The following is an 18,741-nucleotide window of genomic DNA, read 5'->3' as shown; positions in this document are numbered from 1 at the left end:
GCTCGGCTCGTGAAAATTTTCGAGCTCAAAATCAAGCTCGGGCTTGACTCGATAAGCTTACCGAACAAGCTCGAACGAGCTTTTTACCGAGCCGAGCTCCGAATAGATCGCAAACCGTTCGGTTCGTTTACATTCCTATCAGTGCACCCGTGCCCAAAACAACTCCGATTGCCTTGAAATTTTCTCGGTATCGTCTCAAAAATGCAAATCCAACGATGTATCATATGATACAAATTTCAATCTCGGTAGCTGAAATCATGAAAATGGCCGGGCCACACCCTAAGGTGTGGGGGATAAAAAATGTATATATATATATATATGACATAAATAATAACAATATTTGTAAAATAAATAAGATCATATAAGCACACAAGGCACTGCCCTTGGGGTGACGTGACATAGAACTTCCCGAAATACAAATACTTTTGGATGATTATTATTATTTTATTTTTTTGACTAAGATATTTATAATTTGACTTTCAAGTTTCAAGCGAAAATTCGTTTTTTTTTTCTAAAAATAAATATATGTGAAAAAGTAAAAATTTACGATAAAAAGTAAATACTCCAAAACTCAAAATATATCAAACTCTACACTTTATAATATTTTTCTCTCAACTCAATTGTATTTTTCATCACAAATGAAGACCTATTTATAGATCCACATTTGAGATTAGTCCAAAAATTAATACATCATCATCTACATCATCACACACTAATTTTCAACATTTTACAACTCATTATTCAACATTCAGTATTCAACAATAATAAAATAATATATTTTCAATACTCCTCCTTGTTATGATGATCGTCATATGATGATTGTATTTATTACGTGTTTTATGCTTCCTCGTTAAAAACCTTACTAGGAAAAACCTAGTGGGTTAAAAACCATAGCAAGAAAAAAAGAGTGCAGCCACGTAAACTCCCCCTCATGTTAACACAAGTGATTCTTCACATATTCCGTAGATTGCGCATCCCAATGTTATATATATGCTTTCTGAATATTGTCGTAGGAAGTGCCTTTGTGAAGAGATTTGATGAGTTCTCACTTGATTGAATGTAACAAATATCAATATCTTTGTTATTCTCAAGTTCTTGAGTGTAGGCAAAGAACTTTGGGGGGATATGTTTGGTTCTGTCACTTTTGATGCATCATTCTTTCATTTGAGCAATACATGCAACATTATCTTCATACAGCGTCACAGGCTTCTTGTCTACTGATAATCCACAAAAAATTTGGATATGTTGTGTCATTGATTTTAGCCAAACACATTCACGGCTTTCTTCATGTAGCGCAATAATCTCAGCGTGATTTGATGAAGTTGTTACGAGTGTTTGTTTCTGTGAACGCCAAGAAATTGTTGTGCCTCCACGAGTAAATACATATCCGGTTTGGGAACGTGCCTTATGTGGATCAGATAAATATCCAGCATCAGCATAACCAATGATACTTTGATTGGTGTCTTTTGAGTACAAAAGTCACAAATCTGTCATTTCTCGTAGATAACGGAATATATGTTTAATTCCGTTCCAGTGCCTCTTTGTTGGATATGAACTGAATCTTGCCAATAAATTTACAGCAAAAGATATATCAGGTCTAGTGCAATTTGAAAGATACATAAGGGCACTAATGACACTTAGATATGGTACTTCTGGACCAAGAATAACTTCATCATCTTCACATGGACGGAATGTATCATTTTCTATGTTTAATGATCTTACAACCATTGGAGTACTTAATGGATATGATTTATCCATATTAAAACGTTTAAGGATCTTTTTTGTATAATTTGTCTGGTGAACAAAAATTCCACATTCTTTTTGTTCGATTTGCAAACCCAGACAGTTTGGTTTTCCCAAGATCCTTCATTTTGAATTCTTCAAGTACATAATAAATTCTTGAATTTCTTTATTCGTTTCAATGATATTTAAATCATCAACATATACAACAATAATTACACATCTGGATGTTGTTTTCTTGATGAAAACACAAGGGCATATTGGATCATTTACATATTCCTTTTTCATCAAGTGCTCACTTAGCCGATTATATCACATTCGGCCGTATTGCTTCAACCCATATAATGATCTTTGCAATTTTACAGAATAAAATTATCTGGGTTTTGAACTTTGTGCTTCAGACATCTTAAATCCTTCAGGGATTTTCATGTATATATCACTATCAAGTGATCTGTATAAGTAAACTGTAACAATATCCATAAGACACATTTCCAAACTTTTATACACGGCCAAACTAATCAAATATCGAAACGTAATTGCATCCATAACAGAAGAATACGTTTCTTCATAATCAATTTCAGGCATTTGAGAAAAACTTTGTGCAACAAGTCTAGCTTTATATCTTGCTATTTCATTTTTCTCATTTTGCTTTCGAATAAAAACTCATTTATATCCAACAGATTTTACACCTTCAGGTGTGAGGACTATAGGTCCAAATGGATGGCATCTTTCCATTTGGCCCAATCATGACGAGTTTTACATTCACCAAAATATTTTGGTTCATGATCATCATTTTCATTTATGATGTCACAAGCCACATTATAAGAAAATATCTCACCAATATCTTTTATGTCTTTTCGGTTCCATATTTTTCCAGTATTAATATAATTGATAGAGATTTCACGATTCTCGTCAGTTTGTGGTTCTGACAGAACATTTTCATCATCAGGTGTTTCTTATGGAACACAATTTTCTATTTTATGATCATCGTGTTTCTCTATGCCTTTTTTTTCGAGGATTTTTATCCTTGGAACCGACTGGCCTTCCACGCTTCAAGCGTTTTATGACATCATGAGTGTCTTCAATTTGTTTCTTTGGAATTTCAATTCGAGCAGGGGCATTTACTACATGTATATATGATTTTGTTACCCCTTTTGTGTCTGCAAATGCATCTGGCATTTGATTTGCAATTCTTTGCAAGTGCACAATTTGCTGTACATATTTCTCACATTGTTTGATCCTTGGATCCAAATGTAACAATGATGGTACATACCATGTGATTTCTTTTTCGATGTGTTTCTTTTATCCCCTAACATTGGGAAGATTTTTTCATTAAAATGACAATCAACAAAACGTGTTGTAAACACATCTCCTGTCTGAGGCTCAAGATATCGAATGATTGATGGACTATCATAACTGATATAAATACCGATTTTTCTTTGAGGACCCATTTTTGATCGTTGAGGTGGTGCAATAGGGGCACGTACACCATATATCCAAAAATTTTCAGATGAGAAATATTTGGTTCTTTACCAAATGCAAGCTGCAATGGGGAGAATTTATGATATGCACTTGGTCTGATGCGAATTAATGCCGCAACATGTAAAATTGCATGTCCCCATATAGAAATAGGGAGTTTTGTTCTCATAATCATTGGTCTAGCAATCAGTTGTAGACATTTAATCAATGATTCAGCTAATCTATTCTGTGTATGAACATGAGCAACAAGATGATCAACAGTAATTCTCATTGACATACAATAGTCATTGAAATTTTGGGAAGTAAATTCTCCAGCATTATCAAGTCTTATTTTCATTGACATTTAATCATTGGTCTAGCAATCAGTTGTAGACATTTAATCAATGATTCAGCTAATCTATTCTGTGCATGAACATGAGCAACAAGATGATCAACAATAATTCTCATTGACATACAATAGTCATTGAAATTTTGGGAAGTAAATTCTCCAGCATTATCAAGTCTTATTTTCTTGATTGTATAATCGGGAAATTGATTTCGCAATTTTATTATTTAAGCCATTAATCTTGCAAATGCCACATTCCGAGTTGACAATAAGCATACATGTGACCATCTGCTAGAAGCATCGATCAATACCATAAAATATCGAAATGGTCCACATAGTGGATGAATTGGCCCACAAATATCACCCTGAATACGTTCAAGAAATATGGATGATTATGTTTGGATTTTAGCTGGCGATGGTCTTATAATAAGTTTTCTAAGAGAACATGCTTTACATTGAAACTTACTATTCTGATAGATCTTCTGGTCTTTCAATGGATGACCATGTGTATTTTCAATAATTCTTCGCATCATTATTGAATCAGGATGTCCTAATCGATCATGCCAATTGTTTAATATTGAAGAACTATTAACCACCATATTTGATTCTATTGGCCTTATATGTGTATAATGCAATCCAATAGGGAACATTGATAATTTTTCAACCACATATTTCTTTCCTGATTTATATGTGGTAAGACACATATATTTCTGATTTCCATCAGTTATCGTCTCAGTATCATACCCATGAGAATATATGTCATTGAAACTCAACAAATTTCTTTTTGATCCTGGTGAATATAAAACATCATTTATCAAAAATTTTGTACCATTAGGTAACAAAAAATGTGCTTTTCCACAACCTTCAATCAAGTCTACAGGACCTGATATTGTATTCACCATTGTTTTTGTTGGTTTTAATTACAAAAAATATCTTTTATCTCGGAGAATAGTGTGTGTTGTACCACTATCGGGTATGCAAACTTTCATGGGTTTATCTTTGCTCATAGCATTTTTCATACTTCAAAAAAATGCAATAAAGAAAATCAAGGATAATATATATATGCAAAGTATAGCATGTTTTATAAGAATGCATGAAAAATATAGCATGTTACATTTCAGTCCCACCAATATATTAATCAATATTCTCGAAATCATTTGAAAAAATCGGCAGCATTGAAATAAGTTGAACCACTTAAATGGTTATTGTTTTTCAACAAAATTGGTCTTTTTTTCTTTCCCCTTTATCGATACTTTAAAGAGCTTACATAAGTGCTCAGGGGTACGTGACCAATGTCTTGGAGTGCCACATTTATAACAAACACTCTCATATTTTTTTAGTGATTTTATTTTCACTCATATTTTCATGCTGCCTTTTTGGGTGGTTTGTGAAGTTCTTTTGAGATTAGTTATTGAAGTAACTATCTCGATTATTTTCATATACACGGACGTAACCACGACCGCAATCATTTCTACGTCCACGTTCATGACCACATCCTCGACCTCGACCTCGACCAAAATCTAGTTTATACCTTTGATTTTGGTTTTCATTTTTACTTCCGACATTTGCTTCTGGAAATGCCGTAGATACATTGGGTCGGGATTGATGATTTCTCATTAACAATTCTTTGTTCTTTTCTAGTGATATCGAGAGCAACAAATTTAAGTTTTGTCAAATTTGACATGGTGGTACTAGAAAAATAACAATGCATTTTATAAGTTAATTTCCATTAAAATGACAATACAAAATAATGGATAAACGACGAGTACAAGTATGTTTAAAAATTGATGAAAATTGTGCGGTAGATAATCGTCGGTGAGTACAAAACTCGTGAGCATGATGATCATAATCGTTATGAAAAATAGCCTTAGAAATACCATCATCTTCATCTTCAAAAAAACCGAGGAGAAAATATTTTGAGAGAAAGAGTGAATTTTGGTGTGATTGAAAATGAGTTTGAGTGAACATAATTATAGGCTAAAAACTAGCCGTTTTGTTATTGTTTGTTACCGTTGGGGGTAAGGAAAAAAATCGAGTATGTATTGAATAAAAATTCGTGATAATCATGTGATGTATATAATGATAATCATAATTAAATACTTATGTATATCATATCACATTATTATAAGGTCGGTGCTGTAGACATCCTTTTATATAATATTGTGAAATTATACAAATATAATTAGTATAAAGTCTGATATAGTATATCATATCACATTATTATAAGATCGGTGTCACAAACAGCCTTTTATATAATTTTGTGAAATTATACAAATATAGTTAGTATATATACATATATATATTAAATATATATCATATCACGTTATTGTTTAAAAACCTTAGAGGCTTTTATACTTGTCGTATCCCTTACTGGGAGTGTGGGATGTCGTCTTAACATCCTCCCAGGATTTATAACAAGTTTTTAAAAACTAATTTTTTTTGATCATTTCTGATAATAACATGATATTATATATTAAATATATACATAACAAATAAATAAATAATAAAATAAATATTCTTACTTTTGTTACCTTTTTCTTGTGTTTTGGAGCTTGGAAAAATATGGAGGACTTTTAGAACTTCGTGCTGATAACGTGTTGTGAAAAATTAAAAAATTACGGTAAAAAGTAAATACTCCAAAACTCAAAATATATCAAACTCTACACTTTATAATATTTTTCTCTCAACTCAATTGTATTTTTCATCACAAATGAAGACATATTTATAGATCCACATTTGAGATTATTCCAAAAATTAATACATCATCATCTACATCATCACACACTAATTTTTAACTTTTTACAACTCAATATTCGACAACAATAAAATAATATATTTTCAATAATATACATATTATGGAGACTACGAATTATTTTGATGGACTTTTTGTCCTTAATCAGTAGTAGTAAATGTTTTTGTCTTTTTTCCGTAACATCTAAAAAAACACATATTCAATATATTTGTTTACACCAAAACCCAATTCAATGTCGTTATAAAAAAAAACAAATAAAAAATTATTCAATCTCACATATCAATTTTGTGAAATGACTTTCTCACCATTGAAAAATATTATTTTTATGTTATGAACATTATTTTTCACTACAAATATGGATCGGATCAATCTATCTCAAATATATAGATTATTGTGACCGTCTTACAAGAAACCAATTCAAATAATAATTGTCTTTCAAAGAGAAGAAAACATCATGTGAGCAGATCAAGAAAACATTGAACATTGCCGTCAAGTAGGTGTCTAAATTGATGAAGTACTAGGTGAGCATTTAACCAGATGTCAAAAATTCGATTTTCTTTGTCAACATCGTCTTGGAATACTCTGTCACATTAGCTAAACATGTCTAATGCGGTTTATCTGGCTAACGTATTTACAGACATCATTTAAAACAAAGCAAAACAAAACCATCGAACATTTAGTAGATTTCATTGTTTTATTATATGTGATTTATATTTTCTGTTTTCACGTCATTCATTTTAGTTTTTCATAAAATCTTCGTTGCTATGTTGTATTATTTAATTTTAAATAAAGTTGAACTTAAAATGAAATTTTAATATTAAATTAATTGGACTCGTCATTACAAACTGCCATTAATATCAAAATATATACACAAATTCAATATGAAATAAAAAATAGTTATCGAAAAATTAATAAATTTAATTAATTTAATTAAAGGTAAACTTAAAAACAAATATATTTATTTATTTATTCAAATTTCAAGGAATGGACCGAGGTGAGGGGTCACGTAGATTTAGGTGCAGATGCTTCGAGTATATTGGTTGATCAAACGGCGAGCCTATAACATGTTATTAAAACAATATGCTAACGTGTTACTTTTCTATATAATTTTTATTTGTTACGATATACGTCATTAAAACGGCGAGTCAAAATAAAATAAATTTATTATCTTAGCTCTCTGCAAATTTTTCGTCATTATTTATCTGCATATACGTACAACTGATGCTTTGTTTACTGATACCGAGAGACAGATAAGTTAGGGCTTGGCTTTATTTTTAGTATGCTTTTGGAGGTGTATTTTCAAATTATGGGGATAATATGAATTTTTTTGTACATAATTGCTTTTGGAGTAAAATTATTTTTGTTGCAAAACTATGGACATTTATATTGAAAATATGTGTAATGATTATTTGATAATGCGCGAATTTTTAATTTCTATTATGCAACTATGTAAAATATATTTATATTTTATTGTTGTTGGTTTGGGAGAGAGGATAATATTAATGGAGTCTCTAACTTGAAGCTTATCTCAAATTTAGGACTTTGAATACCGTATAAAGTGTAATTTGTTGTGAGATATGAGTAATATTGATTTATTTAGTGAGATCGAATAATTATTGTCATCTTTAATCCTTCCTGCAGAGAATCATGATCTTTACTTGATTGAAAATTTGAAAGGTTTAAAAATAAGAACTGTATTTAGGTACGGTCAAAAAGAGTTAAGCATAACACTAGAGTTTATGAACTCTTGGTCAGAGATTATGAGTTCAATTACACTTATCAACATTTTTCTTTGACTAGTCTGTCACACAGGGTTTAACTAGTGTGATTTACCTGACTAATGTAGTCTGCAGGCTTTGCGTTAGTCCGGGATTACCCAGTGCGCATCGAAAGGTAGCGACTGCGGATTTCCACGTCATAAAAAATAATAATAATACACAAAAAAATTTATGAAATGGATCTCATATTTGATCCAATTCAAAAAAAAACATTTTATTTTTTTATTATAAATATATCCTTCTCATAGACCTACTCATTATATATATATATATATATATATTCTCGATATCCTACTTTAAAGGTTCGTTTGGAGTGAGTGATAAAATAAATAATATAGAGATAAGTAATATATTGTAATAAAAAATAAATAAAAAATGATAGTTAATATAAGATTTGATTTGATTGATAGATTATGGTTTGTTTGATTTGATTGATTATATTTTATATAAAAATAGTAAATTACCATTTTATTATTTTAATAATTAATAAAATATAAATAATATTATTTATAATGATAATATAATAATTTAAATTCAATGATTTGATTGATGTAAGATAAATAATTAATGATTTGATTGATGTGACATAAATAATTGAAAGATGGATAAATAAATAGCAAAAAAAACATGAAACTAGATAAGATTATTTATACATAGATTAATAATATGTAACTTCAAACGGACTATTTTTGTTATTTTTAAAAAGTTTACTCAAAAAGTAATACATTCCAATCCTTCTGATTACAGAAATGAGACATCTGATTCCATAGAGTATGTTAAAAAAATTGTAATTAGCCATTTTGGTAAGACAAAAACAAGATTTATATAAATGATAAAGATTAATGTTATGCATGGGTAAAATCTATGTGTATATATATATATATACACACACGTGGGCCTCTGACTCATGTGGGATGGGGTCCCCTTCGGGGTCAACCCTTTTTTTTTTTTTTTTTTTTTAAAAAAAAAATGGAATGTCATTTGGACAAATTTAATGGGCAATTTAGGAAGAGAGAAATTTTTGGGCCTATATTGGCCCATTGGACTTTTTATTAGATCGGGATTTTTATACTACTAGGGTCAATGCAGCAGGATCCATTGTTCTCTTTCACCTTAATTTTTTATTTTATTTTTTGAAAAGTCTGTCACCTTAATTTTTACTATGAGCTGATTTTATATATTTTTTAAAACAAAGTGGTTCCACAGTATCCCTATATTTAGAAGTTTTTAAATGAAAACACCAACTTGTGCGATAATATTCTGTATGTTTATTTGGGGTTATTAGAATGAGATAATATTATTAGTTTTTAAATGAAAACACCAACTTGTGCGATAATATTATGTATGTTTATTTGGGGTTATTAGAATGAGATAATATTATTAGTTTTAAATAATCCTGACATGATTGATTCGGGTGTCGTAAACTGCTTTTTCGATGAGATCGGTTTGGGTGAGAATGCAAATTTCTCAAACTGATTGGCACTGTAGCAGTTGACTCCAGAATCTTTTAAATTGAGTTCAGTTGAAGTTGGTCAACTGAACAATTTTCTTTTCACGTGTGTCGATGTTAATTGACAAACAAAAATATTATGTGTAGAATGATGTTGATTAAAAGATTAGAACTAATGATCAAATGTCTTGATTTGAGGAGTGAGTTAGTGAGAGTGCTCGACTTAAAGTAAAACAATAAATAAAATGTGCAAGTGTTTGTTTCTAGATGTTCGGAGCTAAATCTCCTACGTCACTCCTTCTTTCACCTCGAAAGGATTCACTTTAGAAGAATTTGACTATTACAACACTTTACAACAGCCCACTTCAAGACTAGGACTTACACACTATTGCCTATCCCAGAACTCTTAGACTAAAAAACTCAGCCCTCGACTGATTATTGTTACAAGAAGGTTTGCAGCACCTCAACTGATAAACACAAATACAATACTTATATTACAACTCAACACTTAAGCATAAAGTGATCCAAATGATCTAATGCAATGATATGCTTTCTTCTGTTCTTCGGTTCTGGATGTATACTTTTGAAGTAAGCTTTGAACTGCTTGACTGTTCGTATGTGAGTAAACTGAAAGTGTTCAGTTTACCTCTGATAGCTTGAATATATGCGTGATTTCTTTTCTAACGAGCCGGATGCTTTTTCAAGTATTCCTTGATATATATTTATACTTGACGGGCAACGAATCTTTCATATTCAAACTAAGGCCGTTAACTTGTCTTTTCCTCGTACATTCTCTGACATGATAGTACACTGTTCTGCTCTGGATTTGCAGCGTTAGCTGTGTACGGAAAAGTCTATCCACGAGAGTTAGTTTGAGTCTGTCTTGATTACGCAGTCTCTTGGATGGTTTAGTGGCTCAATTTTTTAGTCTGGGTAACTCGGTTTTGGCTTTAAAGCAGTTTGGCTTTCGGACAGTTTGGCCTTGAGAGAGACTGATTTAGTTTAGCTCCTAAACTGAATGCAGTTTACAAAGTGAACTTAGTTTGACTCGACTGCTTGATGATTTTATTCAGGCTCTGATCAAAGTCATCTTAGTTTATCTATGTAGTTTTTCTTGAAAGCTTGTTCAATCTTCTTCTTCAGTCTTGCTCGTGTAGTTTCGACAACATCAAAACTACTTGTACTCAAACAATTTCCCTCTTTTTGATATTGTTGAAACTTTTGTTATGTATCTTTTTTTTTTGTGAATATAGCATTATCTCTCATTTAATGCTGTCCCTTAACGCTTTAGTTAGGAATGATGGACTTGATGGAATCAGTTTGGCTCGTCATCTTTTCCTGAGTTGAATCTCGATTGTCATTATTTGTGGGAGTTGATCTACTCATTTTGCCTTTATCAGTTGACCACTTCAACGCGTCTTCATTCCCGTCAGATAATGATTTCACTGTAAAAGTTATGTTGAGAATCGTGTTGTATCTTCGTATTCTTAAGAGTACCTGAAGTGTTCATAAGAAAATGTGAACATGTGTGCGACTCTTCGTATGCTAAAAAATATCTATAAAATAGATATCAAAAATATTTTATTTCATTTAAGATGTAAGCAAAAATGGAAGTACAAAAGAAGAAATATGAAGAATATGTCTCTGTTAAGACGAAATTTGTAAGAGCTAAGGTGAAGTCATTGCAGTCAGTTGCTACACCTCTTCCGCAAGAAGAGGACAAATGACTTGAAAAGTACAAGCAACGAATTGGTACTTCCAAGTGTGAAGATGTCTTCATCTCTGAAGGTGTCTTCCTCCTGATGTTCATGAAATAACTTCAGATTCTGAATAAGATAAATGCTACTACGGAGTTCCAAGAAACATCTACCGGTGAACTGGGAACCTTGATGGGCTTGTGGATGATGACAATAGAATGGAAAATAGATATTGTACAATATCATCTATAAATAAAATATATTTCTATTTACTCTATTGTTCCATTTATTTCAATTCATGCAAAATACTTTCATATGATCGAAACTGACTTTGCACAACCATCTTAGCTGTTGTGAAGCAAACTGAATTAATAAATCTAACTAATTCTTAAAATTTAAAAGATAAGGAAAAGAAAGCTTAGTTTTGAATCAAGATATGTGATTCGGTTGCTGTCTTCAAGATTTAAGTAATCCTCTCAGGATTTGTGTGACTGAAGTTCCCCTTTACTTCAGTTTTCCTCTAAAACTGATTTTTTTTTTAGTTTCTATTTACTTCAGTTTGGAAAACGATATCATTATACCTCTTTGATTTCTCAATATTTTTATGCCCAAAATGATTTCATGAGTCCTTCTGTACCTCTCACCTGTAAACACAAAATCGAACAGTACTATGGTACCCAAGTCTACGTGGGTCCTCGATTAATTAGTTTTTTACGAATCCATACTATGATTAACCGAACTGGCCTATCATTGAATTTATCCCATAAGGTTTGTGATTTTAAATAATGTGTATCAAACTATGAGTGATAGATAAGTGCATTTTGTATGCATTAGTTTGTGATATTTTTATGTCTATTTTTTGTGCATTCATATTGTTTTTATGTGTTTTTATGTGTTTTAGTGCATGTGTTTGTATTTCACTCTCCCGGTTGATTTTGTAGAAAAATGGATTTTTGAAGAATGAATTGCGGAGCATCTTTGGTCCAAAAATCATTTTTAGTTTTAGAGAATTCCAAATTCAATCTCCACCTTTCAGATTATAAAACAAGATGTTTTAAAGCTGCTTTCCAAATTTCAGCTCGATCCAACGGCTAAACTCGAGATATGAATTTTTAAAAATTATCGCTTGCAGCAGAAATTGTGTGGCGCGCGAGCAAAAATTGAACTCGAGCGCGCGCGAGTTACATCTCCATAAACCTGTTTTTCATTGCACGCGCGAGCGAGAATTTCACTTGCTCGAGCGCGGGTTCCGGCATCAGATTGTTCCGAAAGGTCCTTGTGTTGGAAGAAAATTAATTGGTATGGGTTTCAGACCATATAAATAAAAGATATATCATATTTTTAGGGTTCCGAAGTTCCAGAACGCAGACAACGCAAGGGAGGCGGCTACAAGGCTTGGGAGAGAAGATTTCTCTTTTCTTTTCTTCGTCTTCTTTATTTTATTTTTGAATTCTAGTTTTAATTATTGAGTAATTTATTTTCAACCAAGAGGGCGTGATTGTGCCAAACAAATTCATGTAAAAAACTTGGATGTTTGTTTGGGATTTTTCAGAGTTGATTTTATTTTATTGATTGTCAGATGTATATTTGTCTTGTGAATAGTCTGATCAACTGTTTGCTTGAATGTTAATCGATTCCAAGTTGACAGAGGAGGTATTGATTTCGATCACTCTGATAATTAACACATGATAAAACCGACTAGAAATATAATTCGGTTTCAGTGTGCGGTTTAGGTGAAACTGAATTTTCACAAATATTTAATGCATTCAAATTTGATTAGAATTACAAAAGATTAATCCGTCAATATTTGAGTAGGTTTGATTGTTCTAAAAATAAACCTTTGAACAAGTTAGGAGAATTCCCGTAATCTAAGATTAAATCTGAGTCTAGAATCGACTATATGTTACATGATTTGTTTGGTACCTGCGTGTGTTTTGGTTGTCTCTATTTAATTTAATTTATTTTTTTTCTATTTTAATTCTTATTATTTTTAGTAATCAAATTTTTATTTAATTCGTTGCATCCTTCTTTATTATTTTTGTTAGATTAAGTAAAATAATTAAATCTTGAGAATTGACAACAGTCCCTGTGGGATCGATACTTGGACTCTCTGTTCACTTTCTTATTACTTGACATAGTGTACTTGCTAATAAATACCGAATTAAGCGGTCAAGTTTTTGGTGCCGTTTCCGGGGACTGTTTAGTTAATATCAAGATAGATTATTTGTTTGAGACTAGAAATTTTTTTTTTGTTATTTATTTATTAATTTTAATTTTTTTTTATTGTGAGGTACTTGGAGATGAATCATCGACAAGTGTTCACATGGTTTGGCCAACAATACTCAGAGCCATTCTATGCTGCTTGGGGGAGATTATGATTTGGCTAACAGGTTTCGATGTCATGATTTTTCGAACTACACTCTAACTCAAATTTTTTATGGTGGGTTAGATGAGCTAACAAGAAGTTTGATAGATTATGGAGCTTGGGCAACTGGCATAGGGCGTTTTGAGGATCATATGGCTCAGTTGGAGAGCTTTGTGCGACAGCATACAGAGATAAATCAGAAGTTCTTAGAAAGCCACAACAACTCTTTGAGTTTCTTGGATGAGCAGATCGCGCTTCTCATGGAATCAGTTCCTGTTACTCGCCAAGAGAATGAAGTGATTTGCTTTGATCAATTAGTAGAAACTTCATGGGAAAGTGATCCTGCAGCAGAACTTGAGCCAGATCAAGAGAAAATATTTTTTGAGGAATCTTCATGTGAAGATGAGCTAAAAGTGACAGTGGAGGAGGAAGAAACATTCAAGGCGGAGGACTTAAACTCTTTAATGGTCTTTACATGTGCACCATTAGAAGATCTGTTCTTTCCATTGACGCCAACTCCACAGTATTTCATCCTCTATGAGCTTCAGCCTAGAATTGGAGTCTCACTCCATAATAATCAATTTATGCCGAGTATTGTTGGACCGATGAGCTTTCAATGCATATATCACGCCAAGCTTGAGGGCGTAGAAAATCAAGATCCATACGTAGAGTCCTATGATTCTTACTATGGGCGGTAGCCGCTCTTTGATGACTGCTTTTGCATAGTCGGGCTGTAGAATATAAACTTAGCGCTAACTGGGAGGCAACCCAGTATTCTTTCCCTTGATCTTTTAGTTTAATTTTTGGTTTTTGTTTATTTATATTTGATTTTTGTTCTTTCCCATGCCAGTTTGCCGTGAATGCCGATTCACCCAGTCTGCTACTGTCACCTCAAAAGATGTCGCTGCTAGAGTGTGAAGAGGAAGAGAACGATGGAGATTCCAGCGAATTAACCAGGGGAGTTTCAGTTTTCAGTTTCATTCTGTTTTTGTTGTTCGTCTTGCATTTGTTCTTTGTTTGTGCATACTGGTTGTGTTTCTAGAGCATTGAGGGCAATGCTTTGGATAAGTATGGGGAGGGGGGTAGATTAGTTTGTTTATTTTGTTGTTTTGCATTCATTTGGTCTAGTTTATTGCATATAGTTCGTATTCATGCATATCATTATATTTTGTGTTTGTGTTTGTGTTGTGTGAATAAATATAATGATGACTGTTGGCCTATGGTGATGGAATTGTTAAAAAAAAAATTAATGTTGCTTTTGATTAAACATGAGAAAATGTTGGTTGAATCGTGAATCATTTTTAAGCACGCATGTTAGACTGGTGTAGTGTAGCGAAGTAATTGATGAAGTTCGTGTTTATTTGACCATTGCATGACAATAGGTGTTTGTTGATCATGATAGTGTTTTTGGATTCCCGATGATTGTTAGACATTGCATGTATGATCTTGGGTGCACCTAGAAAATTTTTGAAATATTTTGGTAGAAACATAAGTTAAATCCATCCGGGTTACGAGTAAGGGATTGGAATCCTAATCCTTGTTCTTGACTAAGTATGCGAATTTAATGGGGTTTAAAAAATTTTGAATTTTTTTTAAAAATAATAATTCAATCCGGGCTTGGAAAATGGTTGAAATTCTAATCAATTCTTCCATGGCTAAGTTTGCGGGTTTAATGGGATTGTAGCTCCATCCGGGCTATAGACGAGGGGATTGAAATTCGAATCCTATATTAGTTATAGTTAAGTTTGCGAGTAATTGTTGGGGCTTAAAAAAAACCGGGTGCAAAATCCGATGGTGCGTAATTAATTTAAAAAAAGTGCATGTTTTTGTTTGAGATTGTTGGGATGAAGGAGTGCTAGATTGTGACACTTTCACTGAACTGTCATAGGTCGCTAAGCATTCTTAAGACATATTCTTTTGAAGTTGCATGAAACTAGAATAATATGACGCGCACACACGTTTACGTTAAACTGACAGTGTATTGTGGTCAATTAGAATTTTGTGGTTTTTAGTTGTTGAAGTTGAAACTTATCGGAGGCTATGTTATTCATGATTCATTCTTACTTATGTCGTTGTTTTCATATTGCTTGTTGCATTGTTTGTCTTGCTCGAGGACGAACAAGGTTTAAGTATGGGGGTGTTGATAAGTGCATTTTGTATGCATTAGTTTGTGATATTTTTATTTCTATTTTTTGTGCATTCATATTATTTTTATGTGTTTTTATGTGTTTTAGTGCATGTTTTGTATTTCACTCTCCCGGTTGATTTTGTAGGAAAATGGATTTTTGAAAAATGAATTACTGAGCATCTTTGGTCGAAAAATCATTTTTAATTTTAGAGAAATCGAAATCCAATCTTCATCGTTTATATTATAAATCAAGATGTTTTCAAGCTGCTGTCCAAATTTCAGCTCGATCCGACGGCTATAACTCGATATATGAATTTTTCAAAATCATCGCTCGCAGTAGAAATTGTGTGGCGCGCGAGCGAGAACTGAACTCGCGCGCGCGCGAGTTACAACTCCAGAAACCTGCTTTTCATTGCGTGCGCGAGCAAGAATTCCACTTGCTCGAGTGCGGGTTCCGACGTCAGACTGTTTCGAAAAGTCCTTATGTTGGAAGAAATTTAATTGGTATGGGTTTCAGACCATATAAATAGGATATATATCATATTTTTTAGGGTTCCGAAGTTCCATAACGCAGACAATGCAAGGGAGGCGGTTACAAGGCTTGGGAGAGAAGATTTCTCTTTTCTTTTCTTTGTCTTCTTTATTTTATTTTTGAATTCTAGTTTTAATTGAGTAGTTTATTTTCAACCAAGACGGTGTGATTGGGCCAAACAAATTCATGTAAAAAACTTGGATGTTTGTTTGGAATTTTTCAGAGTTGATTTTATTTTATTGATTGTCAGATTTATATTTGTCTTGTGAATAGTCTGATCAACTGTTTGCTTGCATGTTCATCGATTCCAAGTCGACAGAGGAGGTATTGATTTCGATCACTCTGATAATTAACACATGGTAAAACCGACTAGAAATAGAATTCGGTTTCAGTGTGCGGTTTAGGTGAAAACTAAATTTTCACAAATATTTAATGCATTCAAATTTGTTTAGAATTACCAAAAATTAATCCGTCAATATTTGAGTAGGTTTGATTGTTCTAGAAATAGACCTTTGAACAAGTTAGGAGAATTCCTGTAATCTAAGATTAAATCTGAGTCCTGAGTCGACTATATGTTACATAATTTGTTCTATACCTCCGTGTGTCTTGATTGTCTCTATTTAATTTAATTTATTATTTTTCTATTTTAATTCTTATTATTTTTAGTAATCAAATTTTTATTTAATTCGTTGCATCCTTCTTTATTATTTTTGTCCAGATTAAGTAAAATAATTAAATATTGAGAATTGACAACAGTCCCAGTGGGATCGATACTTGAACTCTCTGTCCACTTTACTATTACTTGACGTAGTGCACTTGCTAGTAAATACCGAATTAAGCGATCAGTGATGTGTATAATGATGAGCATTGTGATGTGGGTGATGTGTTCTTGAATATGCTTGTGATTAGTGTGTGATTTCATCTTTCCCTCATCATGAATCTTTCTATATATTTTTGGATCAAGACTTCTGCAGGGTCTATGGTTGCCTTTTTCCTTCATCGAGATGTGTTTGAATTGACTGGATTTTCAGTCTTGCTTCACGCAAGAGCTCTTTGGCGCATATTCAATTCCAAACTTTCGGACATTGTTCTAAGTTCAACAATTTCATCATTCTGTTGAGCAATACTACTCTAATCATGCGCCAAACTGGGTTTGACAAAGTTAATATACTTTCTATTGCACATATTCTGTTTTGGTTTAGCACTTGTCTCAGTTGGCATGCATTCCATGTCACTAAACTCGAGACCAGCTTTGTCTGCAATAGGCTTTTGTGACTCTTTCAATTCTGTCAACAAAACTGAGGACTTATTCGAAGTTTGAATCAGCTCAGTCATCCTCATATTCTCTAATTTTAACTGTCGACTCTCAACTTGTAGGTTATCATTCTTAGACTTGAGCTTAGCAATCTCTGCCTCTAGACTAATCTTGTCAACTGACACCTCCTAGTCGGGTTCAGTTGAGCAGAGTGGCAAGTCATTTGGCTTTGCTTTGACTTTCTCAAATTCTAAGCACAGTCTTTGATACTCGTTAGCCATTTCATGCAGTGCTTCAGCTAACTTCTCTCATGTAAAATTATTGGAGTTAAAATCAAATACATGTCCACTCATGGAAGGTTGCTCTGGTGCTTGGTTAATGATGGTTGGTTGATCATCATGAGCCATGAAGCAACTTTCTTCATTTATGTTCGTGACTTTAATTGAGCAGCAGAACATGCTTCAGCAATCTTGGCGGTGAAGTTGTCAACAGTTGTGTTCCAGAAGCTCTTAGCGTTTTCTCCGAATACGTCCATTTGATATAAGTTCAGAAACGAGAAGGAGCCTCGCTCTGATACCACTTGACAATATCAATTGGGGTGTCGTAAACTTATTTCTCGATGGGATCGGTTTTGGTGAGAATGCAAATTTCCAAAAGTGATTGGCACTGTAGAGTTGACTCCTGAATCTTCTAAATTGAGTTCAGTTGAGGTTGATCAAATGAACAATTTTTTTCACGCGTGTCGATGTTAATTGGCAAAAAAATATTATGTGCGGAATGATGTCAATTAACATATTATAACTAATGATCAAATGTCTTGATTTGAGTAGTGAGTTAGTGAGAGTGCTCGATTGAAAGTAAAACAATAAATAAAATGGGCAAGTGTTTGTTTCTGGATGTTCGGAGCTAAATATTCTACGTCACCTCTTCTTTCACCTCGGAAGGGTTCACTCTAGAAGACTTTGACTATTAAAACACTTTGAAACTTCCCACTCCAAGACTAGGAGTTATATTCTACTGCCTATCCTAGAACTCCTAGGCTCAAGAACTCAGTCCTCGACTGAGTCTTACTACAACGTGGTTTGCAGCATCTCAACTGATAAACACAAATACAATACTTGTATTACAACTCAACACTTAAGCATAAAGTGATACAACTGATCTAATGCAATGATATTCTTGCTTGTGTTCTTCGGATTTGGATGTATACTTTTTAAGTAAGCTTTGAACTGCTTGACTG

Source organism: Henckelia pumila, chromosome 2 (genome assembly GCF_033568475.1).
Source record: "Henckelia pumila isolate YLH828 chromosome 2, ASM3356847v2, whole genome shotgun sequence".
Taxonomy (NCBI): domain Eukaryota; kingdom Viridiplantae; phylum Streptophyta; class Magnoliopsida; order Lamiales; family Gesneriaceae; genus Henckelia; species Henckelia pumila.
Note: the sequence above shows the minus strand (reverse complement) of the source record.